This window comes from Crassostrea angulata, chromosome 8, assembly GCF_025612915.1.
Source record: "Crassostrea angulata isolate pt1a10 chromosome 8, ASM2561291v2, whole genome shotgun sequence".
Taxonomy (NCBI): domain Eukaryota; kingdom Metazoa; phylum Mollusca; class Bivalvia; order Ostreida; family Ostreidae; genus Magallana; species Magallana angulata.
Window position 1 is genome coordinate 3032382 of NC_069118.1, and position 13457 is coordinate 3045838.

Here is a 13457-nt window from a genome sequence, read left to right on the forward strand (position 1 = left end):
TCTTTATTTTTTGGTAGTAAATTTATCAGTAAGGGGCATTTGAATGAGATGGGAGGCAAATCCAACAAACAATTTTTTGGGGGCCTTTAATTGTTTTTCATAAATTTTTTTTTAAAGATATTTCATCAGACTGAAAATATCTATGACTTTGTCGTAAGTTCTTTTGTAAAACCCAGTGGTGTTATTTACAATAAATACATGTACTGTATAATTTGCTTATTATTATAAGGATGACTTGACAATAACAATACCACCAAAACGGACAGTGACCTCCAGGTCATCAGTAATTGTCACAAGTTTTTCCATGGTTCCTGCGGATTGGTTATACTTTCCTAGCACCAAAGCATCATCTCTAACCTTTACCCAATCTCCATTATGATTTTTTTCAAAATCTTTTCGAACCTCTGCAAGGGAGTAGTAAACAACTCTCTCAGGGACAATGGGGGTTGGGCGAGAGGTCTGAAATAGTATCAGTATCCATGTTTTATGCGACTGTTGTATATTAATTTTGTAAAATTAAATGCTATTTAAAAATCTTCTGATTTTTGCAATAATTTTCAAATATTTTTGCAACTGGCTCTGTGAACATTTTGTGTTTGTAGAGATAAAATAGAAAAAATATGTAGATAATGATGTTAATCAATTTTACTGGGTCTGGTCTTGCTGGAGCACAAGGTGTCTCTATGCTCTTTTTTGGCAGGTTTAAAGTTGGTAAGCTTCCTGTGATGAGCTTGTATCCATTGCCTGTGAATTTATGAGATTAAATTTTAAACTGAATAAGTATACAGTCATGTAGTGTACATATCAAAGAATATGTTTTATTTTTTTAAATATTTTCAAAATTTGAAATAGTTTGAAAAAATTCTAATGGATAAGTGTTTGGCAAATTTACTTCTATAAGTTCTTTATTGAAATTGGCATATTTGATTTATCAAAAAGGATACGGTGCACCGTATGAGTTATTCCGCAGCTGATCGAAGTTTTCAGGAGTGCTGGCAAATGGTCTGGATTGAAGTTTTAAAAATGCAGTAAATGACACAGTAACTGAATTGCTTGAATAAAAATACAAGTCATATTCAGTACTTATATCAGTAACCACAAAGAAATATCATGCATAAAAAACCATAGAAGACACTGCAACGCGCAGCAATCTGGAAAATACAACTTTCTGATAAATTATAACATCAAACAGAACTGGTAATTCATACATGTGTTGAACTTCTTAACTTATTTACCGTGAAACAATAAATGTTTGTCCTCAAAATGCACCGAACAAATATGAGCAGTGTCTGGATTGAATGATGCATCTGCCCTATTCACTGCTAAAATTAATTTAGCTCTCCATTCTTTGTCCTTGGGGAAAGAAAAGTAGCTGATCCGCTTTCTTTCCGATTCAAGTAATTTTGTTTTCGCATTGGAATTATGACAACCCACGACACAACAATGTTTGCCACCCATTCTAATGAATTGCCATATTGTTTACCTGGTTTCTATGCCTCCCGGTTTCGTTATATGTCTATGGAACAACGGATGGCTGAGAGTACCGTCGGAATAGGCGCGATTTGATAAAGTCCCACGAGGATACCCTATCAGAATTTGAACCATCTACCATACTGAGTCGTGACCATAAATCTTGCTACCCCGTTAGCCATTAAGCAGAGCCCTACTAAGGTCCCAGCCCCACCTTTGGCAATTCCCACTATAAATTCAGACAATTCGTCTATGGGTGGCCCAAAATCTAAAATCTAAAATTTCAGATAGTGTCCCATGCAGCAAATACTGGTAAATCTGAAACTTATGTGACTCGGTCTGGTCGTGTGGTAAAGCACTGTTCTATCCTGTCTTTGTAAACTGTGTTATATCTGTATGTGCATAATTGTGTTTCATTCAGCATTGCATTCTTTTAAAAAAGGGGTGAAGTAATAATATAGATTTTGTATTTTGAAACGGCCCCTGTAAAATCAAATGGTCTTGCTATGTTTTATGTTAACCCCGTATCTTGAAAAACAGTACTGTACTTCCGGGTGTTTCAATAAAGACACACGTGTTTGAGGAACAGCGTTCTTATATTTTTCTACGTTCGAAAATATTACACCCTTGACGTAAAGAATCTGGGGGAATAAGCCGAGGCAAAAAACCACATAGATTCATTAAAAAAAATAATATTTTATTTCCAGCAAATTTCACTTTTGTTACTTTTATAAAATATATGTAATCATATACATTCAGTGCTGTCATAACCCACAAAACTTCACATTTAATTGATATTTAGACAACAAAATAGTTACATGTATATGCTAATTTGGCAACAAAATGATATAGAAATCGGATGTTCAAATTATATTTTTTCATAGAGTGGGTCATCGTACCATTTTTTAAAGAACGAATATTGTTAACACATATTAACATCTATCTTTTTCAATTTTCCAAATAATGGTACGAAAACCCACTCTATGGTAAAAAGTAAGTGTTCTTCTTTTAATTTTTAAGACTGGTCTTTAAATGACTAAGTCCAGTCGTTTGCGTAAAACTGATAACAATAGAATCAGCTATATTATTGCATCTAAACAAGCGAATCGGTTTTGTAGTGTTAAGCGAGGAGTTCTTTTAACAAATGTAACTGTAAAAGTTGGTGTTCGAATCGTACGCGTTAGGGTTTTTTTTGTTTATCTTTTTGTTTACATTGTTGGAATGTAATTTTCTTTTTTTACTTAATAATATACATTGTTAAAATGTAATTTTCCTTCTTTTTTTCTTAATAATAAGAATTTCCTCATAATATCTTGAAATTATTTGACATACGTTTTCCACTACTTTTATAAAATATAAAATGTATGTTATTCTCTTTGAGATTGCACGATTTCATATTGTAAACAAAAGGTTGTTGTGCATGAAAAAAAAATTAAATGGCGAGATAAAACGTTCCATCTTTGAATCCTTGAGAGTCTTGTTAACACAACAAGGACATACGTTGAACAAAAGCATGTAATTGTGCACAAAATGCAGAATACAAGCTAAGTCAAATGTACAGTAGGCGCCTAAAGAAAATTCAACGATTTACTAGACAAGTAATTCACTTCCAATTGTATCGGCAGGAAAATCCCATTACAAATGCGTGTTTTGTTGTGAAAGAAAAAGCATAGTAGTTCTACCAAAAGACACAAAGACCAGTAGGACCAATGACCAACACAAAGTTTGACCAGTGACTTATAACAAGCCCCCTTGTTATACGTTACTGGTTTGACTATCGCTGTCTTCCGTGTGGTATATATCAACCGGGAGGGGGGGGGGGGGGGGCTAAGGGGGACTTAGCCCCCCCCCCCCCCTCACTTTTAATTTTCTTCCGACGCCACTGTATATTTCTTTTAAAAATACTTGTTTTGAATACCTACAAGAGGAGTTAACTAAATTCTTTCTGTCTCCGAAGCGGAAAATCGACTCCCCCATACTCTTTGTCGACTCCCCTGCGTTAGGGGTTGTATACGATGACTGAGGTAAATTAGTAAATTCAATATTGTTAGAAAGTAATCAACATTTTTGTATTTTAACTCTTTAAATGAGTATGTGATTGTCGTTCTAAATTTGCCAGTTTAAAGTATATGTAAATACTACAAATTGAAGCGCATTTACGCTTTTCAAATGTCGATTGCCCCTTTCTCGCATTTGGACATTTTCATTTGGACAATACTGTCCACTGTTTAAATGCCCAGTTAACTCGTACGTTTATTACTTCTTATAAGACGCATGAGAGGGTCGTGGGCATTTGCAACGGCTTATTCCCCCAGATTCTTACGATCCTACAATGGCTTTCCATGTTTACGCAGACGATCGATGAGAAACGAAAAAAAAGATTCTAGCAGCACTTTTTCAGTATTTTAGATCATAGGCTTTTGATATTTTCCAAACTCATATTTCATGATATTCGGGGTGGTATCAAACTTTTGTCCTTTTTGTACACACTGACAAAGAAAAGGCCGCTGAAGCCAAATAATTGTCTATCTGCTTACCTTATAACACTTGCTGATAAAACAAAATATCTATGCCTGAATTGTCCGGATTATATCGTTACTGACACTCATCTAAATTTGGAGTTACTGATCTTAGCTACTGTTATTATTGTGACGTCATTAATGATAATAATACATAACACAGAGAAATCGAAAATATATATCCAGTTACAAGAGTTTCTAGTGTCATTTTACGCCTGCAGTTTTTATAATTTGGACAAGAGATAAAGTTAAAAATGACTATCTTTAAGTAAAATCTAATATCACACTTGTAATTTTGACGTCATATTGATAAAGCAAATTTTTGCTTAATTGATTGTCGGAGTTGCTTTATCATACCTTTATCGAACAAACAAAAATTTGCATGGTATTTGTATATTGAATAGTATACCTTATCTATTCATTAGGTAATAATTCAAAAACGTAACGCATTTTTCTGAGTTATAATATTATTAGTTTCTGAGATTATATAAAAATATGCTAGTTAAGGTCAAGATCTAGTAAATGAAAGGTGCCTGCAGGTTTATAGAATTTAAGATATAAGTTTTTGTCAATAATAGGAATTTTTGTGTGTTGCTCTATTCGACCTCCCTCTGAGAGTCTTAGACCTTTCATCTTCAGCTCTTGCTATTGACGCCGAATAACCAAAAACTCTTTAAATGAAGAATGTGCCCCAATTTTAGATCACGTTTGCTTGTCGATTACTGAAGTCAAGGTTTTATTCCACAATCTGAAAATCGGACCGAAGGTCTTCTCGTTGCTCGCAACGAGATCGTGTCTAGTTATTATACTGTTCGACGGTTTTCATGTTTTGTTTGTTATTTAGCCTTTATATTATATATTACATTTAAAATTCATTTATTTGTTTTATATAAATGTAAAACAATAAAATTTGGCTTGTATTGATGCAGTGACGTCTAAATATTTAAAAAGATCAGATCCTTTTTGAAACTTATGAAATATATATATATATATATATATATATATATATATATATATATATATATATATATATATATATATATATATATATATATATATATATATATATATATATATATATGAAGAATAAAATATCCAATAAGATATATAACTGAAATAGCTTGATTATCTTTATAGCAAATTTCATATCAAATATTCACGAACTGATACAAAGACTTAAACTTTTGAATCTTTTATACCTTATTACCTAGGGTGGCTCTATACAACACTATTGATGACACAGTACGCAAAGAAGTAAATCTGGAAGCATGCAATTCCGGTACTGGCTGATTTCAACCGAGGCAAATTGTATGGGGACCGCTCTTTTGAAAAAAAAAAGTTAAATTAATAGATTTTATTTGATAATTAGAATATTCATTATGTATATGTAAGGTGGTATGAGACACCTTATGTTTATGTCGCATTATTTATCGAAATGATAACATCAAGTATTATTTTATTAATAGTTTCTCTCCCATCATTGTCATCTTTCAGCGTAGCGCGGTGGGTCAGAGGATTCACTACGGACCTCTCATGAGTTCGAATCCCGCTGAGGATTAGAATTTTTTTTACATTTCCAAAGATTTCTTAAACTTTTTTTGGTTAATTATTGTGATAGAAAATGTTAAACAGGTGAAAGTATTTCAATAATAATGTACTTCAATCCACTATATAAATCGACAGATAAAAGTTAACTTTTTAAAATTTATTTTACAAAAACACAAAAAACATTTAAAAATTCTTTAAAGATACCTATAGTAGCACTATTATTCTTTAATATTTGATATGTATATGTTGTGTGGTTTTCTATCGAAATTTGGAATAAACTGTGGGTGTAGAATGCCACCTTAAGTCGGGAACAAACTGAAACTAGTAATATTCAAATTTCTTCTTACTTTATAATTACAATTGCTCGACAAAATAAAATCAAAACAACACTTCATGTCAAAGAAGATGTGCACTGTTTCAGTAAGGCAATCAACATAACCAAATAAGTAGGCGTCTACCATGTGGATTGTTACAACGACAGTGGATTTAAAACACATCTCCATTTGTTCACGTCCATTGGTTCAATTGTTCAAGAGAAGTAACGAAAATTGTTTCATACATTAATAACATTCTGGAAATTGTCAGTTGATCTGCAGCCCAGATGCTTGTCAAACTGAATAGTGTATTATGACAACAACGGTAATTATGAGGAGCCACTCAGTCTGAGACCTTTGCACATTTGTGATAATTAATGAAATTGTTCTTTTTAAATTTTATTCAATGTTTGAAAAAAAGTCTTTTAAAATCAAAGAAGGGAAAAGAGTAAAATACTTGGTAAATGAATAATAACAAACTGTCACCAAACTCAGCATATCAAAGACACACAAGTACAATAAAATAAGCGTAAAAAACTGCATATTAATATTCATACCATAGTACAACTAAAGTCAATCATATTCAGAATACAAATGCTGTCATGTTAAATTGATGTTCCAAATTTCGCCCATAAAATAATCAAGGTTATTAAAAAATGGTCATATATCTGTATGTAGCTCAAATGCGATATCCAGAAACTGTAAGCAAATGTTTTAGGACAAATAATCAAAAAAATTCAATGATCTTGATGTAAATATTAATGGTCAATTCAAGAATCGAAAACAGCAAATTACTTGAAATCATTATAAAAACGACTGCCTAGCGAAATAAAAAAAACTCGCGTAAAATAAGGAATCTGCAGTGTCCTATCCATTTTGAGAGAAAAGCTGTCCACTCGAATACGATGGTGGCGGATAGGGGTGAGCAGGAGCTGGTGGCTGTTGATATCCTTATTGTGTAGCTGAAATTATATAGCAATGTACAAAATGTACCATGTAGATAATGAAATCCAAACTGAACATTTTATATTAACAGATGTAGATAAGCTCAAGATCAAAAAGAGACTTTTACTCTTATTTTTTTTTTTAAATTACATACTTGAACTAGTATAGACCGCAGGCTGCTGAGGGCGCACCATGACTTGGCAGCGGTTTTGCTTTTTGCATATTTTGCCACACACAAAGCAACAAAGGTGCAAAAAGCAACCAGCCCAAAAATACCTCCAATTACTCCGCCAGCTATCGTTCCAGCCGAAGACGAAGAACTAATATAAACATATATGCTCTGCTTATTGAAATGATAAATAATGAAAAGGAGATGTGCGGTCATCTTATACATCTGAGAACAGAAATGTAAACTTTCCCTGAAATGCATTGTTTCTAGCCAAAACTGAAAATAAATGTTGTCAAAAGATGAGAAAGAAACAAATATGAGGTTTTACATTTTGTTTTGTATGCAATTTGCACACACAAGAATATAGCAATGCCTTCTAAATCGCTTAAAACAGCTGTAGATTTCTGTTGAAGGCTTTGAAAATCTGATAATTGAGAAAAGGGTTTATGGGTATCTTCTCTACAACCGCTGTTTATAAAAAGGTTAAATCTTGCATTTTATTTGGTTAGTATCTTTGCCTTAAAATAGGGTAACCGATTTCCATCAGAACTTCTTTGTTTATGGCGGCGCATTGACGTTTCATTTTCATAAAAAAAGAAAATTGTAAATACTTAACAATCTATGTTGAATGTGACAGACATCTCCCAAAAAACAACAAGGTTTATTTTTCTGTTATATAAGTATAATTTAGATTTATATCTTTTAAGAAGAAGGGAAGGGGTCTAAAATATTAAATAAAATATATACCCATATTTTTCAAGAATATTATAACTTCAATGCAGTCCTAAATACACTGAGAATACCTCTTGAGAATTAACGTTTTTGAGACCCGTTTTAAGAATAAAGTACCCTCTTCGAAAACATAGTTATAAATTAAATAAGAAAATTTAAACATTTTCCTCCACAAATGGTTATAAAGTGGACACTAATGCCATGCTTTTATATTTATTTATAGATTTCTTAACTTTCAATTTCAATCTGTAGCTGTGCTGTTCTTAGTCCTAAAAGATTTATATGGCATTGGTAGTCTGCTCATGTATGCCTAATTAGTATACAGAAAATATGTATATGTAGTACCTCATAGTTAATTTTTCTAATTTTATCTTTTGACAACATATTTAGTCAGTTTCAGGCAGAAGCAAGCCTTTTCAAGAAATGTTTACAGTTTTATCCTCAAATGTAGAAGATGGCCGCACATCCCCCTCAAAATCATTGACAGATATAAAAACAAAATGAATACATAAAAAAAGTTAAAATGAAAGAAAACATAACATCAAATTGATAATAAAATTAGATCATGTGATCAACTTTGTTAAAATCTGAGCGACGTCTTATGCTAAATATCTCTGTAGCTGGACTAAAATGAAATCATTCCTTTCTTTTTATTCTAATAATAAGCTAATGAAACAACATAACGATTTATTGCTTTTAAGACTTGGTTTTTATCAACTTTATAAACTATAAAATTATATTTAAATCATTTTCAGCTACTTAAGCTAGAGGGAAGATAAGGTGCTATGGAGGAGTAAGTCCCATCTGCTAACTGGTCACATCCACCGTGTACTCATTGTCGTAATAAAAAAAACCCCGCAAAAATCAGTAGACAATTCGGTGATTAATTATAGCCTTACATGAGGCATAAACTCCTTTCAACTTTTAAAAAAAAGAAGAAAAATAAATACCCCCCCCCCCCCAAAAAAAAACCCCCACAGCTAGCTAACTTAAGTATACATGCAATTTCTGAATCGAATGTATCGACATAAGAATTTAACATATTTGTCGCCAACCACGTAACTTACGATATAATGTCAACTCTGCCAATTTTTCTGTTTGTTAAGAATTTTCATATTTATTTATGTTCCATTTCACTTTAATATTACCACAGTCCCTAGAAATTAATCTTTTAGGAAAAATCCAGACGTCACTGGTTTTTTAGTGAAATCCATTTATAGCCTTTAAAATCTTTATCTGAAGACGTTCTACTATTTACCTTTACGTTTTTGTTTTTTCAGTCACCTAATTTAACATGTTGTAAAAGCACAGTTACTTAAATGAAATAGAAATTAAGAACTTATGAAGACATATATATCGATGTAAAGTTTAAATTTCAACCAGCTTAAATTTATACAACAACCTCATAAAACATCAGTGTAGCTGAAAACGAAGAACAAATTCTATCTACAGATGAACTTGAATTGATTTTGTAGACTGGAACCTATTTCGTAACCAATTGGCATTTCGTTTAAATTTACTTCCTAGTAACCTGATACTGAATCCTCTTCTATGACTTTGAAATGAACCCCTCGACTTGAATTACATTCATTGCGCATTTCATAAGCAATCGATTGTAGGTCACAAAGCTATTGAAACTGACAGAGTTGAGATATATTTACCTTTAACGTTGTAATTCAATTTTATGCGAACCAATGATATGATATAATGTTGGTTAATGTGTAAGAAAGAGTAGAATTTTTCTTAAAATTTAGAAATTTTTAACTTCATGTTATTGTTAATATCTTATGTATAGATACTATATCATGTATAGATCTGACGTTCAAATTTCAGCAAGCATGAAGAATATGGAAGATTAAATAGTGCAAATGCCCATTTTGTTGAGTCGTATAATGCAATTTTAATGTTTATAATTAAATCTGTTCATTAAGGTTCTAATAGAAATTAGAAAACAAACTACATTTATAAGCATATTCAATTTTGAATATTATAATACTTTTTCGCATTCACATTTGATATGTGATTATATTCCGCTCTCAGGTAAAAAAAAACCCGAATCCTTTCATAAAATTCCTACTTACGATTTGTGTAAGAATATAATTATTTATCAACGTATCCGTATTCAGTTTTGTAGCAAAATGAAGATGAAGAAACTTTTAAATGCCAAATTCAAAGTGCAAAATCATCAAAATTCATAATGTGAAAGATGAGTAGGAGAAAAAATTTTTAAATTTTTACTTGAGAAATTGAACTGGCAACAGGATTTATTAAATACTAATTTTTGTTGTTGACTTGATCAATAAAATGTCACGTTCAATTAAAATGCAATATTTAAAACACGTATTGATACTTTGCCCTTTAAATACCTTTAAATACCCTTTGACTATGATTTTCACGATCTTCTTAAGTTAATGCTATGTATTTTATTGAAACCTAAGCATACACATGTACATTGTAAGAAAAAAAAAGTTTTAAAAATATAAATATAATAACTAAATTACGTGTAATCATACTTTACATTTTAAATGGTAAATGTGTAATGATAAATTGAAGTATAAGTTACAAACGTCTTACTTACCTCGACGATGAGTAGTAGTAGTAATAATAGTAACAGCGCTGTCTTGTTGCATAGTATGTACATAACTGTAGTAGTAATAGCAGTAATAAGAGCACTGCGCCGGAACTGACAGTGTAAACATTGTAATTTTACTGTAGTCTGGTACCCGCCCCCGCCACTGCGTTTTCACTTCGATTTGGGGTCAGGTAAAGGCCGACGCCATTTTCAAAATGGCGACCTCCACGTCTGGAAAGAGGTAGGAATTTACCACCGAAGAAAAAATCGGGAATATCTTCTTATGACTATGGAAATTATTTCAACCAACCATTACCGAGTGTAAACGAGAATCAGTTGTATCGAAAAATGTAGTTTTTTTTAATATATCAGAGCCCTTTTATTTATTAATCCCAGTTTTTTTTTGCAATGTTACATACCCCCCGAATTAAATATCGATCTATAGTTATTTAACCAAGGATTGCTTAACTTTCTTAATCAGTTGTTAAGTTTACCTAAGCTATACACTAATAGAAATCACCGAAAAATCGGCAGGGCCACGCTTGAATGACTGGAAATGCATGTGCTATAACTCGAATTTCCTCTATTTCAATCATTTAACATTATTTATAAGGTATAGCTTGGAATAAATGAACAAAAATGTTTTTGCATAGTTTGATAAGGACATACATGATGGTATGAATTATTTATCGATAGTTATTGATACATAAAACCATCACAATGAAATCTTTTCTGACCAGCTACCCTTGTTAATATTAAACATGTTAAAAACCACACCAGTCGTGAGTGGAATTGTAATTTTATCTGTAAGACTGAGAATTTCATCAATAGGTGGTCATAACTCTGTGCAAGATTGAGGCATATAATTTTGTACTGAAGCCACTGTCATTTCAGCTAGTTTCATTCCTAGATGAATTTCCTAGCTTTGACAATTGTCTCATACTATTGTCACCCCTGCGAATGTTATTGTCATTTAAATTTTAGACCACGTGGTTTTATTTTACCCTTTCAGTTTCGCAGTAAGAATCGTGCCTCGTGTTCATAGTCTATTTTATAGAATCTAGGTACTTGTTGTCAAATATAAATTCTAGACCTATATTGATTTTAAACTTAATTTTCATTAATTGGTGGATAAAATGTGTTCTAGAAATAAATGTGACAATACAAAAAATAGCTTTTTTTTTCTGCTGTTGCAACAATTAACACGCGTGTAGAGATCCCCCCCCTAGGAATTAATTTTCGATCCGCGCCTGACGTAGTAATAACATCAATAGTGAAAGAGACTATTCTATTTTATGCAGAATGTTCCTTGAAAATGCCTCGGTATACTAAGTTTTTATGCAAAACATTCACCCATTATTTGTGTTAAAAACATAGTATTGCACATCACAAGCATCAAACATAGCTATGATTTTATTTAGCAACCCAATGTTTATATTTTCAACCCTCTACACGTGGTTGAACACGAACGATAACTCTGTTCTGACTATCGTCGTTTAATTAAAAAAACAGCTAGATGATGAAATAAGACATACATCTTACAAGATTTTGATGTTTTCACATAAATCAAAGTAGGATATGATATAAAAATTGACCAGTACTTACGTATTTTGAGAATATAATCCAAACACTTATACTTCCGCTCGAAATTTCACAGGAACTTAACAAATCTCGGTGAAGTCTCGTGAACTCTCATTCGAGCACCTCTGGATTTATTACATACTGAGCAACGATAAAGAAAACATTCCGAACACATTCGCAGGGGTGATTGTAAGCTACAGTGACTAGTGTGGGTATGGCACAATAGACTCCTTGGTACATCTTAGATGATCAACCACCTTGAGAAGCACACAAATTTTGCCAATGCTAGTTCAGTACCATCCTTAACAACCTCCAGAGAGGTAAGTAAAATATTGTCCCAATTCTTCATTAGATCTAAAACAATAGTTCTGTGAATATTCTTGGTTTTCAAAGGGGAGCCCTTGGCTGTTGAATTGAGAAAAATCGTCAAACTTTTAATCAGTTGGGAATAACTAATGCCATTGTCTTTGTTGATAAGCTATGTTCTAATTCCATCTTTTGTGCATTGGATTACATATATTATTAATCTTTCCTTTTACTTTTTACACTTTAAAATTCACTGCATAAATATTTACAATGGGAAAGGGCTGATATTCAAACCAAAATGAGCTGTAGAAAAAATTATATACGATACACATGCATTATGAAACTCATCAATTTCATTTTAAAATAACCTGGATAGCTTAATGGAAAAGCACTTGTTTGACACAAGGGATTTAGGTTCAACACCTAATCTGGGTAAAATTTAAAGTTGATGAGTATTTGATAATACAGCGTATTGGAATACCAAATCAAGCAGTATATGTACAGTAGCAAGTCAATACAAATTTAAAACTTTGTTTGTTTGCCGTATATCCCTACCAACTAAGGCATATGTACCTGACTCAAGATATTTGTATTGATTTTTATTTTTTTATACATTGAAATCCAGTTGCTTACAGCATGTTTTTGCTATTCAATTTTGTGCGACTTTGAAAAGAAGAAATGTTGTTTTACTACCAAATAACTTTAAACACTGGGGAGAGGACAATTAATAATTAATGACACAAGACAAGTGATGAACACATTATAAATTTAATTAGTGACACCTTTGAGCATGCAAGTCCAGTAGAAAAATTTACTTAGTATTTTAAACAACATGACAAAAGTGCTGTGTCAATCTTTGCAATTTGAAATTTTGTATTATCCATGTAAAGCTGTTATTATATTTACACTGCATGAACTGACAATGGGATTCACAGATCCACCTAATAAAATTTAACATGGTGAAACTATACATTATACTTGTTCCATCTTAGTTTTTCCTTGAGGAGGCTCGATAATCAACAAATTAATCATCAGATAGATCTACCAAAAACTTTCAGATATGATTTGTGTATCTATAAAATTTTATTTCGTAAAGTAAAAATCCATAAATTTTACATTTTGGGGTGTGCTTCTACAATACTATAATAGAAGATTAGAATGATCACTCTGTATAAATTCTCAACAAAAATGCAGCAAAAATGGACAACACCTCCATATCAATGAAATGCAGCCTCATTTGTCATACATTTCAAGAGACATGGAAATATTGCTCTAATGTCAGGAACTGTTAAAGGAAAAGG

General features: G+C 31.9%; 1 long non-coding RNA gene across 1 annotated transcript; it reads right to left on the reverse strand.

Annotated features, from left to right (window-relative positions):
* Positions 1–5689: 5689 nt before the first annotated feature.
* LOC128158503 (uncharacterized) lies at positions 5690–10387 on the reverse strand. The gene is made up of 3 exons (XR_008240005.1): positions 10276–10387; positions 6951–7116; positions 5690–6813 (listed from the first exon to the last, which is right to left on the reverse strand). It is a non-coding gene; the product is annotated as an uncharacterized LOC128158503 (long non-coding RNA).
* Positions 10388–13457: the final 3070 nt, after the last annotated feature.